Here is a 27889-nt window from a genome sequence, read left to right on the forward strand (position 1 = left end):
AATTTTGCAATTTACCATTTAGGCTTAATAACGTCTCTAAAAGCTCAGACTTATTGATAAATATGATCTGAAAAAAATAATAAATCACGCTGAACTTGTAAGACACAACCTCAGAGTTAATTATATATCTCTCTTTCTTCTTTTCTATCTTTAAGTGGTCTTATTGGTGAAGATTTTGAGCACATCCGCTGTGTCATCCTGCACAGCATCCTGTGGGCCAAGATGCAGAATTCCACATGGGCAGTTGACAGACAATGTACTTTACAAATTTTAACTAATCACAAATTCAGGGAAGAATTATTAACACCAGTTTGGGAGGAAGTACTACATATATTTAAAAATAATATTACTGACATGGAATTTCAAATTGACGGAAGCTTAATTTACAATTTTTTTTTTTTTGCTTAAAAATTTCATTTTAGAAGAGCTGAAACAGAGAAATGGTGATGGCTTAAGAGATCTTGTTATGGTACGCTGTTTTTTCTAAAGTTTGTATTTCAACAGCAGATCTCGGAAATTGAAAAATTATGTGACTTTTTGTTTGCCATTTCGGCACATAATCGAAATGTTGAAAGAGTGTTTTCGGAAATTCATAAATCATTATTTCAGAATTATTATAAGTGCCTAACCATCAGTTCTGTCACACCAGTATCGAGTTCTCAAATTATATTTGAGAAAATCTATGATTCATTTAAAATGTTTTGTAAATTGTAATTTACCGTCAAGCAACACTGTAAATAACTTATATTTGCCTGGAAAATTTATTTTTCCAGGTAAATTTTTCTAGCACATAATTTTAACACACCACATTAATTAATGTGTTTACAATGCTACTTAGTCCTATCAATGCGCATAGGCCAGATGAATTAACCCATCTTAATGTAAAACCGTTAATGCCATTATATTGTATAAATTTAATGGGTAGAGATTTTTATTGATCAAAATTGCGACTCACTTTATTGAGCCCTGAAGTGCAAGATTCAAAGTGTCATATTTATAAATCGGACACGGTAATAAATATTATCATATTTTTAAATAATTGAAATCCAATCGCGTTTTCCGCCTGTTCGATCATCCTAAGGGTGAATTCATTTTGCCCATTTTAGGCATCATAAATACAAAGCTTTCATGCGCGGAATAAAACCACCGTAACTCACGTTCACCGACTTCAGAAATCCATAACAAAATCACTTCATACAAATTTTTTTTTTTAGTAGCCCTTGTTTATGAAACTGCCTTTAGAAATGAGTTTGGAGCAAAAGTATTTAATTACTCGGCCAATTTTCTTCCAGTAAGATAAAGTTAAGGGGACCACCATTAAACTCAGCTGCAATATTCTTTAATGGTTCCCTTTATCACTCCAGTCTTTTGGTAGCCATTTCTGTGAACAACTAAAGTTAAACTGCAGATATGTTCAACAAACAGAACGGAACAAAGTAAGACACACGCTTTGCTTATGCTCTTTCACTAGACACACAGGGTTGTACAGTAGTGCAGTAAAAAAATTACAACACCTAACGGAACTTTGAAAATGCTTAAATAAATTATTAAGATAATCATAGATTTACGCAGTGTTATTTTATGTACAGTACCTTGTAGCATCATGTGAATGAGACGGACATGGCTCTTGGCCATGTCCGTCTATCTGCAGTGCACATTTGCGTGTATTGTTATTTAAGACTCTTGAACGTGGTTCAAGAAATCTAAAAACACGTTGGCCTACGCATATAGACGTTGCTAGAGCCAGCTGCAATTACAAAAGTCTCCATTTAAAATATTACAACTGTCCCCCACGACATGAAAAACATTTCATAATACTTCAATGGGATAATACGAACTTTCTTGTGACAGCAGTTTCTGCATGCAATAATGGGTTTAAAGGATAGGAGCTGACTTGTTCTATGCAATGCAGACAGTAGATGAAATAAATCTTTACTGATGATGAATTTTTTATTTAATATTAAACAAAGATGCAACGTTAATTCTCCTATTTTAAAAAATTTCCTCCCTATTATTACTACAACGGTAAGCATTATGACTGGCAGAAGTAACCCATTATCAAAATTTAATTTGAATTGTTGTTTGTAATAAGAAAGAAAGGTTGTGTTGATCCGGTGTGAACTGCCATGACTCATTTCGATTGTAGCAGACGGTATCATGTTTTTGGCAACATGCCAGACTCTACATTCCATTGTTTCATTTAATGCGGTCGTTTGTAAGCCAACTTCCAGTCAGTTTTCATAGCATGTTTAAAATCACGTCCGCCAATCGCATGTGCTCCAAGGATAGTTTAAGTGAAAGGGAAAAAAACCGGAGCATTTGGTTGGAATCGCCATGACGTTAATTAATTAATGAAGCTACGCTAAGTTAGAATTAAAACATTTTTGGCGATTAAAATACAAATGCAGATCCAATGTATTTTTACTTGCTTCCGCCTCTTTCTTCCACTCATCCTTTTTTTTTTTTTTCGTTTTTTTTTCTTTCCATATACGAATGCCCAATGAAAATGAAGTATTAATAAAAATGTTCTTTTTTCGCTAATATAAAGTCTCAAGTCTCAAGATGGTCACCATCTCCTGATTACATTCGCTAACTGTGCTGCGATGATGCACAAGACGGAAGCAAAGCGACCTATTGATCCGCGTGTTGCTTTTCTGCTAAGTAGCTAGTTAGGGAGAGTCAGAACACATCGGATGTTGTTGCTTGCGGGAGCCAAAATCTCTCGGAGAAATCTTCAAAACCTGTAAGAACAAATTAGGCCGCAAGGGGATGGGCGGGGGGATTGCATTCGAAGCGTTCTTGACTGATAAACTTTATAGCTTCGATGCTTTTCTGAAATGACTGGCAGTAAGTTTGGAAATGCTTAAGGTGTGCTTAAAAAGAAGTGGTCCAGAGAGAGACTGTACTTTCAAAATGACGTACGTGATGTCAAATTACTATTTTTTTTGATTTTAGGAAGACACATGACAATCGAAGTTCATAAAGTGTCCGCCAGGTAGCGCTTCATTCTTTATGATTGGTATCGAATCTGGATTTTTACTTAGTGCAACAGATAATCCGTTTTACTGACGGCACCTGACGTCTGCTCTTGCCCTTCCATTATTGCTAACGTACTTCCATATTTACATCAAACTTCCCGCAATAATTCTTTGTTCAGATAGCTTATAAACAAATATATCTTTACTGATGATGAATGACACTTCCGAAAGCTTCCTTGACACCTGAACGCATCAAACTCTTTTTTGAGGAGCAAGATGCGGGCTAAAACGAATTCGATACTAGATGTCAAACTACTTACAGAACATCAGCGATATGACGGGGCGGGATCTACAAGTGTCAGCTCTGCTAAGGTCAATGATTATTTAATGCTTGAAGGAATTGCCTCTTGGATCCTTTTACTGATTTGTGTGCCATGGCTTTTCAGTGGTAGCTATTTTACAGGACACCCAGCAGTTGTTAAGATAGAAATACGGCAAGCAGTCTAGTGGGGTAATTTGGCACCGAGCCAACTGCACGGATAGAAGCAGAATGCTTGCTTTTCTCTTAACAAGAGCTCCTTTCTTTTCTTATTGCGACAGTTGTGTTTTTGGTCAAAAATATTTTCATCGGTGACAATTCAGAATAAATAATGCGCAATTATCTTTTCGTTTTAATTTGTTTACTATTATTATTTTTTTTAAATTTAAAGTGCTAACGTAAGTATATGCGTTGTTTTACTTATGTTTGCAAAATTCGGTGGTGTCTTCCTTGAGAAGACAAAAAATATCCTGTTTATACTAAGGCAAGACCACATAAGGGGAGGTTGCAACTAGTTACTTCAAGAATATTATCATTAATCGTATTAAGCGGTCACATAAAATCGAACCAAGGCCAACTCAAACGCATGCGTTACTATACTCACGTATTGACCACTCGACTATGTATTTTAGAAATTTATCAGATCGTGTATACCCTACAAATGATTCATCCCCCCCCCCCTCCTGAATGAGTTTATCAGCTGTTGTTGAAAATTTTCAAGATGTAAATATGACTGTTGCTCGAGCCAGATCTGTTTTGAGTGGTCCGAGGACCATGATGCTGAATGGTCAATCACCATTAAGAAACAACAGCTGATAAATTCCAATAACGGACTAACAAGTCCGCAATCACTGGAGCCCATGGAGAAACACAAATCTTATTGTTGGCAAGCTTGCCAACCTTGAGAATTGTTTGTCTTCGTTTGGCCTCTCCATAAACTCTGGTACGTGCGAATAAGCTGTTTATTCTGGGAAAACTGGTGCCCACAAATCTTCAAATGCTCATTGGGGGATTCGGTCATTCCAAATGAATTTACCTCCACACGGACTTGGTGTTAATTCTAACAGAAAGCTTCGATGGCTCTCAAAAACCCAATTTCTCCGTGTCAAAGATAACTCTATAGTACGGAACATTATTAATACCACCGTCTAACGAGCAACCCTCTATGGTAGCGAAATCTGGTCTCCGCAGGCCCACTAATGTAAAGTAAATTACTACTCAGAATTCCAGTAGCTTAAATAGGCACCGCGCTAATGGCTCAACAGCGTCACCTGAGTCGGTTACCCACAACTAATCAGGAAAGGAGGGATAATGCTTATTCCTCGTTGTATGAAGAGCATTTATTTACTATTTTTAACCAATGAATTCAGTTACTGCCTTCACATATTGAACCTCCCCATTGAAAATCTGACGTTACGAGCGCCGCCCAGTATCTTCACTCGGAAATAGAGGAATTATTTTTAAGATGACAGCTTAAAATTACCCTAGATACCTACCCTACAGGCACTAGTTAAAAAACTTCGAATTCAACTTTCAATTACGGTGCATGAAAATGCTACAAAATACTGAGGTTAAGCTTTTAATATATTGGCCGGGCAGTGTAGAGTAAAGTAAGCTTTATATGCAGTTGAGACATAACCTTACAAAATCACAATACATCTCTATATAAAGAATAAAAATTAGAATATTTATTAGTTCTAACTGCATTTCCGATTTTTGAATATCTGGTTGCTTAGCAACCAAGAACCTGTACAGCGAACGTCGTATCGGGCGTAAATCCATTATATGGAGTGTTCTGAACGCACTCCACAGTTTTTATAAACGAAATTATCCCCTAACAAGGAAATTGATAAATCTACAGCGCGCGCGCACACACACACACACACACACACACACACACACAAAACAAAATAAATGAAACTGTACTCTCGCATCACGTTGGTCAATCCATTCCTTTTTTGCGCAGAGAGATTTTTCGTTTCGGGGAGTTATTAGCACGGGCCATCGGCCACAAGAAACGTATGAGAAAGCAGACAGATGCCCGCAACAGAATCATGAACTGAAATCTCTCATGCTGTCACAAGAACTATTAGAACAGATAACGATACAACAGCATCCCAAAATAATAAGAACTCACATTCCGCAGTGAGAGGCGAACGGATAAAGTATCGGAAGATAATACGTAATGTTGAACAACACGAGTTGTTTTCCGATGCTGTAACTACAACAGCGTTATCCCAAATGATTCCTTAAAAGAAATGGCTTCCACTCGATAGAACACAGAACCGCTTCAATCAGCAACAAATTTATTACAGTCGTAGCTTAAGGGAAAGTTACCATTTGGTGTAATTTGCTGTTTTGCCAGCGCCCGCTTTTCTTTTTATATTTTATTCGGTGTGTGTGTCAACCTCATAATGGTCCTCTCGTCCTGTCACCTTTAGAAATACTCAATTTATCGGAGCATTCAACTTTATGTTTGTATGGAGTAAAGTATTTTAAGAAAAAATTCCTCGCCAGCCTTCTGATTCATTTCTTTTATTGGGATAAACTTAGCAAAAGAAATGAACCAAGATCTCGGGATCTCCATGGAATCGTAGGATGAACAACTGGAAAGGTGTGTTCGTTATCATAATCCTCTGCCCACGTCGTCACTCCAATGAAGTGAACATTTTGTTACATGGATGATGCAATATTCTTCTGGAAACTTCAATACCTAGTTGATTCCATAAAACATCTTGTTCGAACAGTTGTTCCAGCCATTGGCGGTCAATCACGCTGTTAGCTCATTTTTATTTATTTAATTAAATCAGATTTAGATGTACACCTTATCCCAGAAACGGCCTGCGAAGGCGGTGGGAGGATTTCTTTCTAATACACAAGGAGAGTAACATTAAACAAATTACCTCAGTTCTACATACATAGTAATTGACAATGTCACATAAATGAATATGAAGAATACATAATCAGTCTAACAGTCACATAATTTATTGGGTATAACTTTTCGTGTGCCCAATGTCAATCTGGTAGTTGTTTGGCAGGAGAGTGTAACACAGAGCACAATCTCGATCTGATAGGCCTTTTCTCTGCAAAATCGTCCACAGTCCAGAGTGAGGAACATTCCTATAGTGTTGGATGGGAACATCCGGTCTAGAGATTTTAGTTCTGTTCCTGGGTGCTACATGTAGTTTGGCTATGGCGACCGGGTCTGCTGAAGGTTGAGTGGTGAAAGACCATCTCAGCAATACCAGGGATTTCTATCTTTTTGGTGATAAGTTCTGAGAGGGCGGATATATTCATTTTGATTAATATCAGTTGCCATGAGATAGAGGTTGTAAACGGCTTCACCAAGTAACGGTTTAGCCACCTCGGAAACCAGTATTTCACAGTGAGGAACCTCCTGAGATTATCAGCAGGCGCAGAAGCCCATACAGGGCAATAGGGAAACACATTTCACCACATAGCGTGTTATGAGCTTAGAACTCTGTGTCCCTGTTAGTTCCTGCTTGATACGCCACAGTGTCCCAAGGGTTTTCTTTCTTGCCTCTGCGAGGTGAGGGACAAAGTAGTTTATCATTCCATATCAAGCCTAGGTCTTTATGTTATGTTGTTGTACTCCTCTGAACAGGATGCCCTTTTAGGCCAACACTGATGTCAATCTTCAGTCATGGTCTTAATAAAGTGGCCAGACAGCGTAGTTTTAAATAGTAGTTACACCATCCTTTTCGGTCGTCTTCGCTATTTTATAGTTTTAGAGAATCTGCAATCATCAGAGATAAATGATGTGTCAAAATTATGTATACACAATTTAACAATTCATAATTAGTGAATCTGATAATACAGCTGAATATTATGTGTTTGGATTCTGTTTAAAAGGAAGAAAAACGCATTTATGATGCTCAAAATGCCTCCTCCGCACGCATGCATAAACATCTTTTTTCAATACTTCTAGATACACTGGTGAACAAGTCAGTTGAAATTCTGCGCGTTTCCTATTGTATCGGCATCCACAGATCCTCCAATGTTTTTGGAGATAAATTTAAGGGACTGAGGTCCGGAGACCTTGGAGGGTTTTCAAAAACACTCATCCCCGCGACCTATTCAACATTTATGAAATTCTCTGTCCAGTCACGGAAAATAGTATGAAAACATGCGCCTGTTTAAAAAAAAAAAAAAAACACCATCGTTTTGGGGGGATACAAAGACTAATAGTTTAACAGTAACCGCAGGCAGAGGTGAAGGTGATTCTTGCACAACTTCTATTAGAATAAGAAGCGACCTGGAGCGAGGGGTGTTGGGGGTTTCAGGGACGGATGGCAGTCATCATGGAATAGCTGGGTATATGGGATGTGTTAGGGTAACAAGGAATAGGCATAGGAGCATGTATGCTTGCATGTATACCAATGCTAGAAGTATAGTAAATAAATTTGATGAATTTGAAGTGTTGGTCAAGACATCAAAGGCGGATACTGTTGGGATAGTAGAGACGTGGTGTCACAAAGATATAAGGAATGCAGAACTGGAATTTGGGGAGTACAATGTGTACAGAAAGGATAGACAGGACAGAAAGGGAGGGGGTGTTATGCTGTTAATTAAGAAAAACATAAAATCAAAGGAAGTGCACCCAGTTAATATAGATGAACAGTGCTCTGTTGAGTCAGTTTGGTGCGAGATAAGCACTGCGAAAGGAAAAATAAGGGTAGGAGTGTGTTATAGGCCTAATGACTTGAATGAGTACAATGAACAATTGTACAGAGAAATAGAGTGGGCCAGTAAATCTGAATGTCTTATAATGGGGGATTTTAACTTCCCAGATATTGACTGGAACTTGTGGGTTGGTCACTCACACACCAGTCAGATTTTTGTGGATTTATTGGACGATTGTTTTCTGCAGCAGCATGTTCGAGAGGCAACCAGAGAAAGTAACACTCTTGATCTGGTTATCAGCAGTGATCATTCGTGTATTAAGAATTTGCAGATAAAGGAACCACTAGGTGGCAGTGATCACAGTGTGCTGAAGTGGGATTTACTCAAGGAGGTAACTACCGTCAGGGGTAAAGGAAAGGGTTTTTGCTTCCGTAAAGGGGAGTACAGTGGTCTCAGACAGTTTTTAAATTCTGTACAGTGGGATCAACTGACGATGTTACAAACAGTAAATTCTAAGTGGGAAGCATTCAAGGAATTAATCGTGGAAGCTACTAGACTTTATATACAGATTAAGAAATATCGTTCAAGGTTTAGGCCTAAATGGTTATCAAATGAACTAATGAGACTCGTGACAGAGAAGAAAAATGCATGGGATGCATATAAATTATCAGGTGACGCAGAAGCCTGTGGCAGATATAAGCTAGTCTGTAATCAGGTCACAAAGGAGGTTCGGCAGGCGAAGGCGGATTACGAGAAATCTTTGGCAAAGGATGCTAAGAAAAACAGCAAGGATTTCTTTACTTATATAAACTCTAAAAGGAAGGGGATGAATATGATTGGTCCACTTGACATCGATGGTTCGACTGTTGATGATCCTGCTCAGATAGCAAACAAACTGAATGAGTATTTTGCATCTACATTCACACGTGAGGAATTATTACAGTTTGAAAATGGAAGAAGGTTATCAAATTGTAGCAGTGTGCTTAATGATTTTGTAATAACTGAGAGCAAAGTGGAGGAGAAATTGTTGAAGTTAAACATAAGAAAGGCACCTGGGGTGGATGGGATCTATCCAGTTATTTTAAAGGAGGCGGCAAAGCAACTAAGCAAACCCTTAACCATAATTATGAGAGCATCCTTGGACTCAGGGGAGGTTCCCACGGACTGGAGATGTGCAAATGTGTCCCCAATTCACAAAGGTGGATCGAAGGGTGACACGAGTAATTACAGACCAGTTAGTTTAACTTCTGTTCCGGGTAAAATAATGGAGTCACTGGTTAAAGATGCATTGCAGGATCATCTAGACAAGACTGCAGCAATAATTCAAACACAGCATGGGTTTGTTAAGGGAAAGTCTTGTCTGACAAATTTGATTGGTTATTATGATGTGGTCACAAAGGAACTGGATGCGAAAAATAATTTTGATATCATATACTTGGATTTCAGGAAAGCTTTTGACACTGTTGCGCATGGAAGACTACTGTACAAATTGGAGCAGAATGGTATTAAGGGTAAGTTGCTACAATGGATAAAAGGATGGTTAAGTGGGAGAAGACAGAGGGTGGTAATCAATGGGTGCTGCTCTTCATGGACTAATGTTATTAGTGGAGTCCCACAGGGTTCGGTGTTGGGTCCACTGTTGTTTTGTGTATTTATCAATGATATTGATGAAGGTATATCAGGCTTAATGTCGAAGTTTGCAGATGACACAAAGGTTGGCAGGGTTGTTAATGACAGTAATGGCAGTGTGCTACTGCAACAGGATCTAGATAATTTGGGCAGATGGGCTAAGAAGTGGCAACTGAAGTTCAACCTTGACAAATGCAAAGTACTGCATATGGGTAGAAGTAACCCCAGAGAAACGTACCAACTGTGTGGTACTACACTTAAGGTGGTAGAAAATGAAAAAGACCTGGGAGTAATTGTGCAGTCAGATATGAAGTTTTCTGAGCAATGCAGACAGGCTGCTAGGGCAGGTCATGGGGTTTTGTCAATGATATATAGGAATTTTGCTAGCAGGGAAAAGGAGGTGATTGTCCCTCTGTATAAGGCAATGGTCAGGCCACGCCTTGAGTACTGCGTACGGGTCTGGAGGCCTCATTTTAGGAAGGATGTAGATTTGCTTGAGCGTGTACAGAGAAGAGCAACACGATTGGTGAGGGGAATGAAGGGATTCTCTTACCAAGAGAGGCTTAAGTTCTGCAAATTGCAGTGGCTGGAGACTAGGCACCTGCGCGGTGATCTGATTGAGGTCTATAAGGCCTTGAATGGGTTGAGCACGCTGAATTCTGATGGGATCCTTCCACTTGTTCAGATTACGAACCTACGGGGACATAAGTTCAAATTAAGAAAGGACAGATGCAGAATAGATGTGCGGAAATTTGCCTTTAGCCAGCGGGTGGTTAATTGCTGGAACAAACTTCCATCTGTCGTTGTGGAAGTTGATAGGTTAAATAAATTTAAGGAGGAACTGGACAGGCATTTGGAGGGAATGGTGTGATGATTTTTTTTTTTTTTTTTTGGCTGATGCTGCATAAGCTCCTACACTTGCTTTCTTGCATCATGTGCCACTACTACTACTACTACTACTACATGTTTCTAATATTGAGTACAGCATAGTTCCTCAACATTTCAAGATCTCCCCAGTAACATGCCTGATAATCCCGCGAGAGTAGATTCCCAACCACACAACATGCACGCTGAACCTCTACGATATTTTCAAATTTCCAGTACCATTTAAGAATCGCCTTTCTATCATCAAAACTTAATTGCGCGTTCGAAATATTTTGAAAAAAATTGTAATTCTAATTGTAATCGCCAATTTGTAAAACGAAATAATCTAAATCGGTCATCTAATTCGCGATTTATGGATTGCTGAAGTGTATTTACATAATTTTGACTCCACTCTATATTATTCTAATACTTTTTGCCAAAGTATATGTACACTGAAAACTCTTCCGTTATCCTTTCATCAGTCAAAATTATGCTTTCTAATTGAATATGGCCAGTATACGCAAAACTGATTCTATCGAAACTAACTCTTATAAAAAAAAAAAAATCATAAATCCATAAAAAAAAGACACAATTACTTTTCGGCAAACACGGCAGCAACTACATAAAAATTTCATGGCAAAATTGAACATCATGGCCACAGCTGTCGGATGAAAATAAAGGATGACATTTTCTGAGTAATTTCACTGTTCATATGATGTTTTTTTTTTTTTTTTTTGTTGTTGCTATTTCATGTATGTGACCATCTGTTCTGCTTCTTTCCGTAACTCCTATTTAATTAGTATATTATCCCATAATGTCTCCTGTTGTCATATCTTCCAACTTCATACGCATACATATAATTAACAACTGTGTGGGGATAGAAGACATACATCTTGACATGTTTCCATAGGCAGCATTACCCGCAATGCAGTACCGACTGTTCTTTAAGAGTAAAAAAAAAAATAATAATAAATAAATAAAAATACTGCGTTAGTGACAAGAAAATATATATAGAGGGCGTTTTTATTTACTCCCCCTCCACCTGTCTCTTTATACAGAAAAGACATTCAATACAGCCAACAAGGAAATAACACGCGCTTCGCGCGCCCAGGGAAATGTACGCGATGATTTTAATATGGCATTTTAACAATGGACTTCGCGCAAGAGTGTACATTTCGTTCTTGACGTCACACTTCTCGTTTTATTTAGCGCGGATTAGGGCGTGTTCATTTGTTAACAATAACAAAGCAATTTTTAAATTAAATTTAGACTTTTACCTTCCTTTTCTGTTTGTAGTTACTTGAGCGAATAATACGCGGTAAAAAGAGCGATGAAAGTATTTTCTTTAAAAGGATGGCATAGATATTTTTCTTGTAATCTTTATAACTAAGAGGACGTATTCCTTCCATACCTACAATGTCTACGTAAAATTAGAACTTTTCATTTAAGTGTTGCCGGTAATTGTCCGCCATCAGTACAGATTTCCTATCGTAGATGTTGAACAAACACTTCTAGTGGATGTTGAATCACAGCTCGCTGCTGTAGATTCTCTAGAGCTCTTTACTCACTACCAATAATGCGCACACATAAGAGTACCGGCGAGCATCGGTAGAACTAAGAATACAGCTTGGTCCAATGTACAAGAGAAAACGTTCGCTCTTTCGTTCCCTCCTCTCCGAAATCTTATGTACCAGTCTTTAAATAGCTTTGAGAGTTGCAACGCATATCAAAGGGAAAAAAGAAAAATCCAGTTTCTATCCGTCTTCTTTTTTTAATTTTTCTTTTTCCCGTGATATTTATTTCTCTTTGGATCAAAAATACTGTATATATATTATAACAGATCTTTCATCCAGCTCTCATTCGGTGTTCGAATTTCTATTTGTTGAACAAAAGAGCTTCCTCGTCAACGAAGATTAAATACTGAAGAAATAAATCAAAAGACTGATTAATCCAAGAAACTGCAAATAACTTCAAGCAAAAGAGTGCTAGAGACATAAAATTTACAATTAGAATTCTTTATTCTATGCATGGTGTCGCAATCTGCCGACGTCTGTAAGACCACGAACCTAAAATGAAAGCATTTAACGAACATGGCGTTCAGCAGAGAGGAGCGTATGTTCGTGGTGGAACACTACCTCAAAACAATAATTTAAAACTACTCAAAGTGATTTTTGTAGGGAATTTCGATGTCGTAAGGCGACATCAAAATCTGCGATATGGAGGCTTATACAAACATCCAGGGAGAGTGAGAACGTTATTGCGAATATGACCTTAGTTTTTGTCCTGCTTCAATGGTTTAGCTTATGCAAACGTCCAGGGAGAGTGGAATGTGAATGTCTGTGTATCGTATTCGCGCATATAATGCATTACAGTGATATACTCGTTCACCTCGAATGAGTACAATGAACAATTGTACAGAGAAATAGAGTGGGCTAGTAAATCAGAATGTCTTATAATGGGGGAGTTTAACTTCCCACATATTGACTGGAACTTGTGGGAACAATTTGGATTTATTGGATTGTTTTCTGCAGCAGCATGTTCGAGAGGCAACCAGAGAGGGTAATACTCTTGATCTGGTTATCAGTAGTGATCATTCATGTATTAAGAATTTGCAGATAAAGGAACCACTAGGTGACAGCGATCACAGTGTACTGATGTGGGATTTACTTAAAGATATAATTACCATCAGGGGTAAAGGAAAGGGTTTTTGCTTCCGTAAAGGTGAGTACAGTGGTCTCAGACAGTTTTTAAATTCTGTACAGTTGCGCATCGTGGGAAGCATTCAAGGAATTAATCGTGGATGCTACTAAAAGTTTCATACCTATTAAGAAATATTGTTCAAGGTTTAGGCCTAAATGGTTATCAAATGAACTAATGAGGCTCGTGACAGAGAAGAAAAAGGCATGGGATTCATATAAATTATCAAGCGACTCAGAAGCCTATGGCAGATATAAGCTAGTCTGTAATCAGGTAACAAAGGAGCTTAGGCAGGGAAGGGTAGATTACGAGAAATCTTTGGCAAAAGATACTAAGAAAAACAGCAAGGATTTCTTTACTTATACAAACTCTAAAAGGAAGGGGATGAATCAGATTGGTCCACTTGATATCGATGGTTCGACTGTTGATCCTGCTCAGATATCAAACAAACTGAATGAGTATTTTGCATCTACATTCACACGTGAGGAATTATTAAGGTTTGAAAATGGCAGAAGGTTATCAAATTGTAGCATGGTGCTTAATGATTTCGTAATAACTGAGAGCAAAGTGGAGGAGAAATTGTTGAAGTTAAACATAAGAAAAGCACCTGAGGTGGATGGGATCTATCCAGTTATATTAAAGGAGGCGGCAAAGCAACTAAGCAAACCCTTAGCCATAATTATGAGAGCATGCTTGGACTCAGGGAAGGTTCCCACGGACTGGAGATGTGCAAATGTATCCCCAATTCACAAAGGGGGATCGAACGGTGACAAGAGTAATTACAGACCAGTTAGTTTAACTTCTGTTCCGGGTAAAATAATGGAGTCACTGGTTAAAGCTGCATTGCAGGATCATCTAGACAAGACTGCAGCAATAATTCAGACACGGCATGGATTTGTTAAGGGAAAGTCTTGTCTGACAAATTTAATAGGATATTATGATGTGGTTACAAAGGAACTGGATGCAAAAAATAATTTTGATATCATATATTTGGATTTCAGGAAAGCTTTTGACACTGTCGAGGACTATTGCACAAATTGGAGCAGAATAGTATTAAGGATAAGTTGCTACAATGGATAAAAGGATGGTTGAGTGGGAGAAGGCAGAGGGTAGTAATTAATGGGTGCTGCTCTTCGTAGAATAATGTTATTAGTGGAGTCCTACAGTGTTCGGTCCTCTGTTGTTTTGTATATATATCAATAATATTGATGAAGGTATACCAGGCTTAGTGTCGAAGTTTGCAGATGATACAAAGGTTGGCAGGGTTGTTAATGACCCTGTGGCAGTGTGCTACTGCAACAGGATCTAGATAATTTGGGCAGATGGGCTAAGAAGTGGCAACTGAAGTTTAACCTTAACAAATGCAAAGTACTGCATATGGGTAGAAGTAACCCCAGAGAAACATACCAACTGTGTTGTACTACGCTTAAGGTGGTAGAAAATGAAAAAGACCTGGGAGTAATTGTGTTTTTATGTCCACGTAATTGTGTCCACGTTAAGCCACATGGACTTAACGTTTAGTGTTACAGGTCAAGCGGCAGTGAGGAGTTTCTCCCAACTCCGCGTCGTGTACTTTCTATCGCAGAACGAACTCTGTCAAGGATAGATACTGTACGTTATTTTGTGAGATCTACGTAGAGTTGTGTTGTGTTGGATTGTTCTCTTGTTCATCTGGCCTCTTAGCCTTGGGATGATCCACGTGGACTATGCGCCGGACATCAGTTCGTATAGGCTATGGCAGTCGGGCTGTCACTGGCACCCATGCTCACTGTGAGAAACAAGAAACTGCTCCGTGCATGGTGCACCAACACTGGACCACCGACATATGGAATTCTGTCGCCTGGTCTAATGAATCCCGTTTCGAACTCTATCAAGCTGATGGGTATATCCGTATTTGGAGAAAGCAACTTGAGGCCATGGCACGTGGATACACTGTTAGCGTTCGGCAGGCTGCAGGCGTTGTTTTTATGGTTTTGGGACTGTTTTTTCGTTGCATGCCCTGGTTCCTCTGATCAACGAATCGATGAAAACGACTACCTTTCTCTCATCACCGACTAGTACACCCTTCATGATGATAGTGTATCCAGGCAACTCCGACATCTATCAACAATACAACGCGCCATGCTACAAGGCTGGGCAGGTTGCTAAACTGCTTTCAAGAACAAGACAATGATTTCTCCATTCCCCCCATGGCCACCCAACTCATTCGATCTCAACCCGATTGAGCGACCTAGTGGAAAAGGACATTCGATGCTATGACAATTCACCTGGCAATGTGCAGGCATTAATGGATACATTGTGCAACGTGTGGTTAGTACCCGCTGGACAACATGCAAGCCTCGTGGAGTCCATGCCAAGACAATGTATGAGCTGTATTATGGACAAAAGTCAGTACCACGAGGTATTAGGTAGGTGTTGCTAATGCAAAGCCAACTCAGTTGTTATATCCCTCATATTAAAGTAGCGATATTGATGATAGTTTGTAGGCGGTCTCCATATTCGAGACAGCCTGCAAATATAACAAAAGGCATACACTTACGACTACCGTAAAAACATCCCTTAAACCACCACAGCAGAAACAAAGTTCCACAACTTGTATTGATCACCTATACGTTTAATAAGTACAGCAAACCTTTTTGGTGCCACCAATTATGTTGCTTCACCAGTCCGCAACTATATAATATCCACAAACATAGCAAGAACGAGTCTGGAGATAAATAAATCATAATTAAAAAAAAACATCAATTCTCTGAATTCTCCCCATGTATAAATTAAAATCCCGTGACACTATATATTGGTTTCGTCACTCGTTCGGAGAAGTTTGGTTGGAATCCTATCGGAGGATTTCTTAAAGGCCCATTCAGTCGACTGCAGACGGAAAAAAAGTGTTTCTCCTCGTGAGCTAATCCGGCTTTATCAGCCAGTATAACAGGCAAATACGGCAGAGAACACATCCACGCAAACATAAAAGCAATGAAGACCACGCGAACTGTAACGCTGCAACTAAATGAATGCACCAAAAATTCCTAAATATTGAATTTATATTACAGTATTCAATTTAAAAATGTAAACAGTCGTTTATTTGATTTTATATAATTTCAGATCCTTATCAAATGACTTCTGCAGGAACGGTACAATACACTGAAATGAAATTCGTGAACATCTCCAAGAATGTTTTAAAAATGAATGAATAACAGGTATAAAAATATGAATACTATTTAACCAAAATCAATTCAGCCAGAAGGACGCTGTTATAAGTATACAGACAAACAGACGAACGAACAAAGCAAGCGATGCGATGCTTCCGCATTGTTGGCAGACGTACCTAAAAGGCTGAAAACAATTGACATGGGTACCCTGGATAATTGATTGTTTATTTCGGCACGATACATAACCTGTATTGGAAACAAACGCTGTTGCTAAACAAAATATGCGCGCGCCATCAAAAATGAAACTCACACGTCACTCTAACAAGCTGCATTGTTACTGACGGTTTTTGAATCAGGCTGCACATGTCGATTTTTCTAACCACGCGAAATTTATTGCGTCATTTCCTTTCGGCCGTAATGGATTTCTCCCGCATCAATAAAACGGCTGATGATTTTTCGAAACTTAAAAGTAATGTGGCCTTTAATCTCTCTTATATTGCAATAATTAAAATAGCGAGCGGTGATTTAAACTACCTCTCCTTGCTATAGTTGCACGGGGAATTTAAACATTACCTCAATGAACACTAAACAAACATAGGCGTTTATATAAGGCGGAACTGAACCAATTCTCTTCGATATTCGATAAAACGGCGAATAAAATACTCCTTTCTATTTGGCGACTTGAACCCGTTTCATAAGATGGCTTCGTAAATCACTGATTTTACGACACCCCCAGGAGCAGTTACTCACCGTGCAAGCCTGTAAAAAAATGAGAGGATATTACTTCCGGGGAAACAATGCTGCTGCCGCACCAAAGTCCTTTCCATACTCTAATTTTTATCTTCAACATCTCTACTAAGCCTCGCCATGGTGAAAAGTGCTGCCCTTCTTCCAAAAATAGGGTTACAACCAGTTCAAAGACAATAAAAATTAACAGCCGTGAAGACGACTGTTTCTCTCATATGGCCTGACTAATCAGATGGCAGATGAAATTTCAAAACGTCAAGGAAAGCGAAGAATAGTAAACAAAATACACTGCGAGGGCTGTTCAATAACGAATTAATATTTTTTTTCCAAGCCATACCTTATTAATTTTCAAAAGTAACCAGACACCTGCATGTTTCAAAGTACCTTTTATTGAGTAAAATCAGTGGTCAAATCAGCTACTAATGAATGTTGGCGTGTCGGCCGGGTTCGAACCCAACGTTTCAATTCATCCCAAAGAAGACCCATGTGTTAAGATCAATGACTGGGCAAACTAATGAAGCTTTTAGTATCAGTATTAGCCATATGATGCAAGGAGGCCCTAAGCTTGTGCTGCACCAGACAAAATAATAATAACTAAGGGGCTCCGCGCCCTGCTCGTTTTGCTCACCAACCCCCGCGCATGCTTTTCTATGTAATATGCAGAGGTATGACGGAGTAAGTCAAATATTTTCTATGTAAAAGCACACTTTTTGAAACGCACTGATCGATATCTAATCAGGAAATGACCCATAAAATTATTTACCTGTGGATTTTTAGTGCGCGGCATTCTCAATGTCGAATAAATATCACTATGTAATTAGGAAAAGGCCTGGTAAAAATTCAGATCTTGAGTACTACTCCATACTTCGACTAAAAGTCAGGAAGAAGGCAATGATTGGCAGGTGCCACTCACTCTTTAGCCCTGCTCCCTTTCCTCCTAGGTTGACATGCCTAGGGTGTTTATCCCCACTTGCCGCTGCTTTAAAATCGGGAACTCATTTTCCGATTTTAAAACAGCGGGTTATGTTATGTTATTTGGTTTTTAGGAGCATTAGTAACTAAGGTCATATTTCTCCGGGGATATGCGGTGGTCATTCTCTGACCTTTCCGCATCCTCCGTATTTGGTCGTCACGGGCTCGAATCCCGGTCTAATCAAGAAGCGTGTGCTGCTCACTTCTGCTCCTGCCCACCTGGCTACGGAGGCGCCTTTAAAACAGCGGGATGTGGGGGATAAACACCCTACCTACCTAAGATAAACTCCCCCCGCCTCCTCGACGACACAAAACAATCATAAATAAAACGCATTCACAATAATCACCGAATCACAGAACTGGACCGTACAATCACTCCGTTCTACAACCACGCGCACTGCACGGGAAAAGTAGTACCCAAATAATAGATTTTAGCCAAAGGCCTTTTGCTTCGGGGTTCCATAATGCATGAGGAATTCAGTGTACTGTTGCATCCGAAAGAGCAGGACTAAAATATTTAACTGAAATATTTACAAACTATACAAAGATTTAAAATATTTACAAAATACTAAACTATTTACAAATATACAATAATCATTAATATACAAAAAACGTTACAATGGAACATCAAATGTTAGACAGTGAAGCACGTGCACGAGGTTGGTGAATGTTATGGTGGCAGTTGCCAAATTTGTAGTGACATAATTGCCTCGCTCTCTTCTCCCATTGGCTCCAATAAATATCACTAGGAAGAACCCTTTTTAATGTACAAAGAGATAATATAAACTACTTATTTGACTTTCTCCTCATGAAGGCAGTCAAATAAGCAGCTCAGGGACATCCAAAAATCTGCTATTCAGCAGACCTTTGGATGTCCCTAAGCTGTCAGCCTCAATCGCCCATGGAGGAAACTTATTCCAATAATGAACAACTCGCTGGCTAAAACAAAACTTCCTGCAATGAAGTCTAAACATCTTTCCACATAATTTGAATTTATGGCCCCTGGATCTGGAATCAATTATAACAGCACAAATTCCTCCTTCATTCATTCTTACTTTCTCCTCTTACAGACCCCAAGTCCCCTCTAAGGTGTCTCGTTATAAGCTCTGTAACCCACATTTTTGCACGCTCATGTCTTGAAATCAAGTCACCACAGCCATTGAGGCATGATATAGTGCAATTTCATGCTGAAACTGAAAAGAACCCTTCACAAACTGTTGCCACAGTGATGTATTTCGTTGATCTTCTGACTTCTCGCATACAGAAGTACTGTATATATATATATATTAATATTATTTTAGTAACAGGCGTAGTTTGGCCAGAGTAATCCATGTGCCAATAAACCTTCACTCGATCAACAACAACATATAAATATTATATAAACAACCGCAGTTGCTTTTATACGTATTCTGGCACGTAGATAGCGAACTGGTTAATTTTTCTCAAATTAACCAATTGGTTTACGGATATTTCTGACAATATAGCATTAGCATTGGTAAAGGAATATGATGCAAGAAAGCAAGCTTATACATATACAGCATCAGTAAAAAAAAAAAAAAAAAAAAAAAAAAATCCCATTTCACCCATCCATTCGCTTCAAACGTTTGCCCACTTCTTCCTTGAATTTATTTAAGCTATTAACTTCCACAACGACAGATGGAAGTTTGTTCCAGCAATCGACCACTCGCCGTCGACCAATCGACCACCCGCTGGCTAAAGGCAAATTTCCGCACATCTATTCTATAACTGCCTTTCCTCAATTTGAATCTATGCCCCCTCAAGTTCTTAATCTGAGCATGAGGAAGAATTACATCAGCATTGAGCCTGCTTAAACCATTCAAGACCTTATACACCCCAATCATATTCAACACGCAAGTGCCTAATCTCCAAGTGCTGCAATTTGTAGAATTTCAGCCTTTCTTGGTACATGCCCAAGCAACTTAACATCTTTCCTAAAATGAGGCCTCCAGACCTGTACGCAGTACTCAAGGGGTGGCCTGGCCATTGCCTTATACAAGGGGATAATCACCTCCTTATCCCTGATAGCAAAATTCCTGTATATCATTTACAAGACACCATGACCTCCTTAGGCAGCCTGTCTGCACTGCTCAGAAAACTTCATATTTGACTGCACAATTACTTCCAGGTCTTTTTCATTTTCTACCACCCTAAGTGTAGTACCACACAGTTGGTACGTTACTCTCGGGTTTCTTCTACCCATATGCAGTACTGTGTATTTGTCAATGTTAAACGTCAGATGCCACTTCTCAGCCTATCTGCCGAACTTTTCCAGATCCTGTTGCAGTAACATACTGTAATTAACAACCCTGCCGACCTTTGCATCATCTGCAAACTTCGACATTAAGCCTGCAAATAGCAGCGTCCATTGATTAGTATTCTGTATTCTCCCACTCAACCACCCTTTTATCCATTGTAGCAACTTACCCTTAATACCATTCTGCTCCAATTTGTACAGTAGTCTTCCATGCGCAACAGTGTCAAAAGCTTTCCTGAAATCCAAATATATGATATCAAAATTATTTTTTGCATCCAGTTCCTTTGTAACTACATCATAGTATCGAATCAAATTTGTCAGACAAGACTTTCCCTTAACAATCCCATGCTATGTCTGAATTATTACTGGAGTCTTGTCTAGATGATCCTGCAATACATCTTTAGCCAGTGACTCCATTATTTTACATGGGAAAATAGAAGTTAAACTAACTGGTCTGTAATTACTCGTGTCACCCTTAGATCCATCCCCCTTTGTGAATTGGAGATACATTTGACATCTCCAGTCCGTGATGTCCTCCCCTGAGTCCAAGGATGCTCTCATAATTATGGCTAAGGGTTTGCTTAGTTCCTTTGCCGCCTCCTTTAATATAACTGGATAGATCCCAACCACCCCAGGTGCTTTTCTTATGTTTAACTTCAGCAATTTTCCCTCCACTTTGCTCTCAGTTATTAGAAAATCACTGCACACCAATTGCAGTTTGATAAGCTTCTGGCCTCCACTTCCCTACAGAATTCCTCACGTGTGAATGTATATGCAAAATACTCATTCAGTTTTTCAGCTATCTGAGCAGGATCATCTACAGATTCTACAATCAAACCATCGATATGAAGTGGACCAATCTGATTCACCTCCTTCCTTTTAGAGTTTATATAAGTAAAGAAATCTTTGCTGTTTTTCTTTACATACTTTGCCAAAGAGTTCTCGTAATCTGCTTTCGCTTGCCTTACTTCCTTTGTGACTTGCCACCCCTTCGAGAGTATACAGAGTATGTTGCAGATACAGACGGAATAATAAAACGTAAAATTGTTCTTAAGTAGTTAACAAATTTTCGAAAATAATATAATAAAATGAATAAACGAAACTGCATATGGATATCTACCCTACATAACATGTTATAAATAAAATACTCTACTGATATTATTTTATGGGCTCCATCGTTGGGTTGGGTTATTTCACAGTACGCAACAAACTCAGGCCACCAAGCGGCAAAATATGTCACTAACATAAAAACATATACACTAATAGCGAATTTAAATTATCACGCAGTGTAACCACCCATACAATAGCATGAGAATTAAAGTTTTAAGTGGAGAACGAAAGGGAGGAAAAGGAGCATGGAATAAAAAAAAAAAAAAAAAAAGAAAATGTTAGAAAGGTCAAAAAAAAAAAAAAAAACAAAGAAATGAATAGAAGCATGATGCAACATCACCTGGTTAGAAATGAGTCAAAAAGTTATTAAGGGTCAAAAAACAGGGTGGAAAGAATGAGTGAAAGATAAAAGGATTGACTGTTTCGCCTCATAGCGACTGGTCAGGTAGCTGTAAAATTCTTGGTAAACGAAGATACGCCTTACAAGTGTGTATACTTTTAGGAGATCAAGTGCAGAATAAATTAATACGGAATCCAACTGGTGCAACGCAAAAACCCCTACGGCATCCACCGCCACTAGTGCACGGCTCAGATGCCATCCATCACTGGCATTCAATCTGCGTCCTCCTTCGCGACCACGTACCGTGTCCATCCATAAGGAGGTCGTTAAAGCTGACGTAATTTTCGCAAGCGTTCCCGCATGTTGCTATGGTCGAATGCCTGACGCTCTCCCTGTCTCCGCAGCCCGGCGTGTCTCGGTGCCCATCAGGTTTACCATTTCCTTGTTATGAGTAGCTCACGTAGGCAAAGCGGGACACGCACGGAAACCTATTTGTTGTATGACGTCTCCGCTACTTGTGCAGAGGTTGGTAGCACGCCTGTTTTGTATCCGCCACTGTCACCCCAAAATCAGGTAATGTCCGCGCATTCAGCTTGCCCACCCCGTTTCCGGCGAACATCTCAGAAAGCAAGCAGCAGATGTTTTACTCTTGCACTGAAAGATAGGCAAGACTGTAGGGGTGAGTCACAAGTCACGCGCTACTTTCTCTTTAATGTGTACGCAACAGCTGAAATATATTAAACAACTGTGACAGTGTCTAAAATAAGTAATTAATGCTCAAAATGATGCTCAATTAGCCTTAAAACATAACATAAGTCTTTACGGCACATTCAGCACCATTTTGGAATGTTACTGAAAAATCCTCGATAATTATTTTTTTCGAAGAAAAAACAGAATAAAAAAGTGGTAGTTATATCGGGCGAGTGTGGCGAATATGTTAGAGGTTCACGGGGGCTTCAACTTTCCCACAGATCCAAACAAAATAAAAACGACGCCTCGTGTCCTCATTTTCCTTTGTGTAAATTAATAATAATCGAATGAAATCTTTTCTCAGTGAGGCTTTCCCCCATTATTCCATTAAATTTTTAAAATTTAAAAGCGTGCTTAAACATGAAAAACACAGATTAGTTTGTTAAGCATGAGGGATGATAGATCAAGATCAATATTTACTTGTCTACTTCCTCTAATGCACGCGTGCACACACAAAACATCTGAACAATGCCAAAGGATCACATCACTGGTGATCATACTGTAAACCTGTGCTGCAGTCGAAGCGCCACTTCACCAACAGAGTATTTATTCTGTACCTGGTGAAATACAGATGGTATTGTCCATTACAAGCGTGCCAAACGACCACAGAGGACATAAAATGTTTTTAGGCGCGTTCACATATATGAGGTGTGGCAATAAAGTTCCCGGACAGGTGCAATAAAACAACACAAAGTGAAGGAACTCAAAAAAGGTTTTATTTTTATTCAAAGTAATCCCCACCTGATTGAATGCACTTATTACACCGTTCTAGAAGTTTCTGGAAAGGGCCAGTGAAGTTGTCCAAAGAGATGATGTTCAGTTCGACGGTTACGTTTTTCTTTATGTCTTCAACATCCTGAAATCACTTTCCTTTTAGGGCAGTTTTTACCTTGGGAAAGAAGAAGCAGTCCGCTAGTGCTAGATCGGGAGAGTAGTGTGCATTCTTCATTGTACAATGCCACATTTCATTATAAATGTCTTCAAAACAAGTGCGGAATGGGCGGAGACATTGTTGTGCAACAAGAACCAGCTGACTTTATCTGAAATTGCGGCCTCACCCGGGAAATGCGTTTAAATAGTCTTTGAAACACCTGTACGTAGAACACAGCATCGACTCTCTCCCCTCAAATACAAATTACTGTGAATCACGCCTTGTTTGTCGAAAAACATGATCAACATCGTCTTGATCCTGGACCTCTTTTTGGGCCTTGGTGATGATTTTGAAGTCCACTACATGCTCTGATGCTTCGTCTTTGGGTCATACTGAAACCCAACACTCATCTCCAGTGTCAATACAATCGAGGAAATTAGGATTGTCTTGACAAGTCTTCGCATGATGACACTCTTCGTTACTTCTCTGCTCATCTGCGAGGCTGTATGTGTGTGTGGGCGTACACACACACACACACACACACATATATATATATATATATATATATATATATATATATGCTACGAACTTATCAATCAACCCTCATATTTGCAAAAAAAAATTTATGACAAAAGCACCGTCTCGTGACTTGTGGCCCGTTCTGCATATTTATATCACACTAGTGCCCTTGTTACAAAATAGTGGTTGTAAAATATTTAAATAACGCCCTACCGTGGCTAAAGTATCTGGACACTAAAAAGGTTATTCATCACAGAAATTTTAGAGTGGATTTAGGTTTACAACCCACTGTTGAACAAAGTCCAAATTCAACGATGACATTTTTAAAGCAAGTTCCTTCATAAAACCATTTTGGTAATTCAACCGTTGGGTCCAATTATGAAGTAGCAGTCTTGGTCCACTGCCTAGTGAGATACCGTTACAAAGTAATATATAAGGAGTAATTTTCTGTGGAAGTCTTGCAAAGCATGAAGCAGAACTTTATTAAATTGTCGCTGAAAAAAACTGACACCCAGCAACAGTTAAAAATTAAGGAAGGTCTCGCGATCCATCACTGTCATAGAAGGGGTTAAATGAAGACTAATGACATTCTTTCCAACCCTTCAGTGCTCAACAAGAGCTAATTAATAATAGTTATCTACTAAAGGAGGCAGCAATGGAGTTCTAGAATGAAATAGATGGAATGTGATTAATTTTGCGATGATATGTGTGTATATATATAGCACAAGCCCTCGTTACTCTATTAGGGCTACGATGAATCACGGTAGACCAGAGGCGGAGAATAGTTATCGATAATTCCTCTAATCCTTCTACTACAGTACCTCAGCAACTGCGGGAAACATGTTGATAAGAAAATTCGTGAGCATTTAGTTACCAAAGTTGAGCTAGAGTGTGGTAATATAGTTCGGGACCATGGTCCTCATTCTTTACCGAACTCCAGAAAAGTAAAGGGCAAAGAAACTCGTTAACAATAAAAATATATCATTGATATTTGCTAACTCCAAACAAGAGAAGCAAATGGATGGATGGATGATTAGGGGCAAGTTCGGAGTGAACCCTCCTAACCAAACCGCTCTATAATTTGGCCCATTGTATCTATTGCTTTTATTTTGTGTTTGCAAATTGTTTATATTCTATGGTCTTTTTTTGCTCCATAGAGCCGTTCGGTGATTATACCGTTTTCCCACTCACATGGAAAATGCCTAGGTCCAAATTCCGTCTCTTGAGGGAGGAACTTGTATGAGCTCTATTCACACTATGACTGACTTAGTCGACATTCCATTTATGAACAAGAGTTTGAAATACGCAGCTTCGCTATATTCGTAGTCTACAGGTTCATTTGCAAACTATGATGTAATGCACCCAAGAACAGAGGTTCCTACTGTTTGCCCATTATGTTTATATTACGAAATCAATATGGAAGGTGTATAACAGGTATACCATTCAGCCTCGGGGCAACACTAGCGGAACACGCATTCGTAGAGGAACTAGTTTCTGCTGGGACCTCCCTACAGAATAACACCAACGTCCACTGGCGACTACAGCACAATTTTACTAATTCCATTAAACTCCAAAAATACCAGGGGTTTTCAACTAAGAATGATCACAATTTTTAATTAACAACCGTACTGCTTGCCATTTGTAGCTGAGCTGCGGAATTTAAGACCAAACCAAGGTGCATCACATAGCAATTACCTAGCTCACTCCGGCGCACAGTGTGACCTTGGCGAGCGGTAAAGTTTATGCCTGAGAGAAGATTGTCGTATAACAATAAGCCAACTGGCAGATGTTGAGAATATCAGTAGGAAGCACTCACACAAGCGGAACAAGGATTCGAGAGGAACTAATTTCTGCTGGGACCTCCCTACAGAATAACACAACGTCCAGTGGTGACTACGGCACAATTTTACTAATTCCATTAAACTCCAAAAATACTAGGGGTTTTCAATAAAGAATGATCAAACTTAACATTTTTAGGCCTCCGACTGTTAAACTTTTTGGTCGTTCTCTCTCCATGGTTGACTCGCATAAATTTTTGGGTATTATTCTAGATCGTAAGTTAAACTTCCAGAAACATATCTTGCACCTTCATGATAAAATAGCCAAGTATACATCTATGCTTGTCCGTCTTTCGCATCAATCCTGGGTTATTAACCATCATACCCTTCGTCTTTTGTACAAAGTGGTGTTTGTTCCGATTTGTACCTATGGCGCTGGCGCCTGATTTTGGTATACTAAGAAGATTGCCATCCAAAAGAAACTCTCCTCTATCCAAAGACATATGCTCTTAATGATGAGTCGTACCTGTCGCATTGTCTCGACAGCTGCGCTCCAGGTTTTAAACAGTTGCCTACCTCTGGATCTCCAAATCGCTTATCGAGGTTTTTGCTATTACCTTAGACATGCCATTCCAGTTGACTGTTTAGACTTCACTGTTAATATCCACTGCGATCCTAAAACCGAAAAAACTCGTTGCTGGAACCACCTGGTTCAACTCTGGCAAGATTGGTGGTCTTCTTCTTCAAAAGGTATGGTCACAAGGAAGTTTATTCCATCTGTGTCCTTTGCCTTACAAAAGTCTATTCTAAAATGGTTCAGTCCGAGTCTCCGAGTCTTTTTCTTCTAACTGATCATGGTTTCCTTCGTGCTAAACTTGCTATGTTTAACCTGTCTGATTCACCCCTCTGTAACTGTGGCAGCCCAGAAGACTGGCAGCATGTTCTTTTCACCTGTCCATATTACTTGTATCTTCGTCAGCCTCTGTCTACTCTGTGTCAACCATTCTCCCCAGGCAATGAGTCTTCTCTCTTGGACTCCAAAGAAAAATTTCATCTTCTGCAAGATTTTGCACTTAAAGCCTTTGCCAGACGTTGCCATCAGTAGTGCCACAATTTCAGGAACTACTCCTATTCAAGCTCTACCTCCAGTCCAGACTAGCATCTCTATCATCGCAATCCCGTGATACCACCACCATCGTCACTACCACCACTTTTTTTTAGCTCAAGTACCATCTTCACCACGATCTTCGACTTGGACAGTTGATTAACAAAAATGTATGACGCCGAGTGACATCACTGTGTCTTCTTGACTTTTATTTCCTGCTGACCTCAGGCTGGTCCTGAGGCGGGGTCCTCATCTGCTGGCACCACCTTACACTGGTGCACGATGATTTTTTTTTTTTTTAATATTATTTTTTTCCATTTTATTAACTTATTTTTATCTTTATTTTTACTGAATTTTATTTTTACTTATTTTTATCTTTAATTTTTCTGATTTTTTTAAAATTTATTGTTAAATTTAATTTTATTTGCTCATATTTTGAATGATTTCGACATTCAGTACGTGACATTCGAGGTTTGCGTTCAGTTGTGGCCCGCCTCCTCGTCCTCATACCCGTCGTAGACGGGTATGAGGACGCACCACCCTGGTGCTTGTTGCTTCCTGATTGCAAAGCGGCCAGAAACAACTAAACAACATAACAAACACATACACGACACAAACATAGCATTGCACACACATTTCTGACCTTTCTGCAGAGTTTTTGTAACATCACAGGGTACCACGGCGGAGTTGAACTAGCGTTTGGGAGCCGCCTTACATAAGATACTATACATGTATACATGTCACAGTATTCTCCATGACTATTTGCATATAACACGAGTTCCGAAACTACTCATACCTGAGCAACAGTAAATTCGCAAAGAGGTTTGTAAGCAGCTGCAACGGATGGTTATTGAAGATGGTGAGGTTCTGCACAAAGTGATAACGGCGCATGAGATATGGCTTCGTTATTTCGATCCAGAATAAGCAACAAAGCTCTTTTCGGAAGTTCAGTCCCAAAAACGAAAGAAGAAAAAGCTGTAGCTTCTTCGGGAAAGGTTATGGTAATTTTTTTTTTTTTTTGTATTCAAGGAATGGTTTACCAGCGTGTTGCGCCACGTCATACGACTGTGGGATCACATTCGTCGCAAACGACCACAGCTGCCCACAGGCGGGTGGATGCTGCATAATGACAATGCCAGACC

Source organism: Mastigoproctus giganteus, chromosome 4, assembly GCF_048544385.1.
Source record: "Mastigoproctus giganteus isolate SK-2022 chromosome 4, ASM4854438v1, whole genome shotgun sequence".
Lineage (NCBI taxonomy): Eukaryota > Metazoa > Arthropoda > Arachnida > Uropygi > Thelyphonidae > Mastigoproctus > Mastigoproctus giganteus.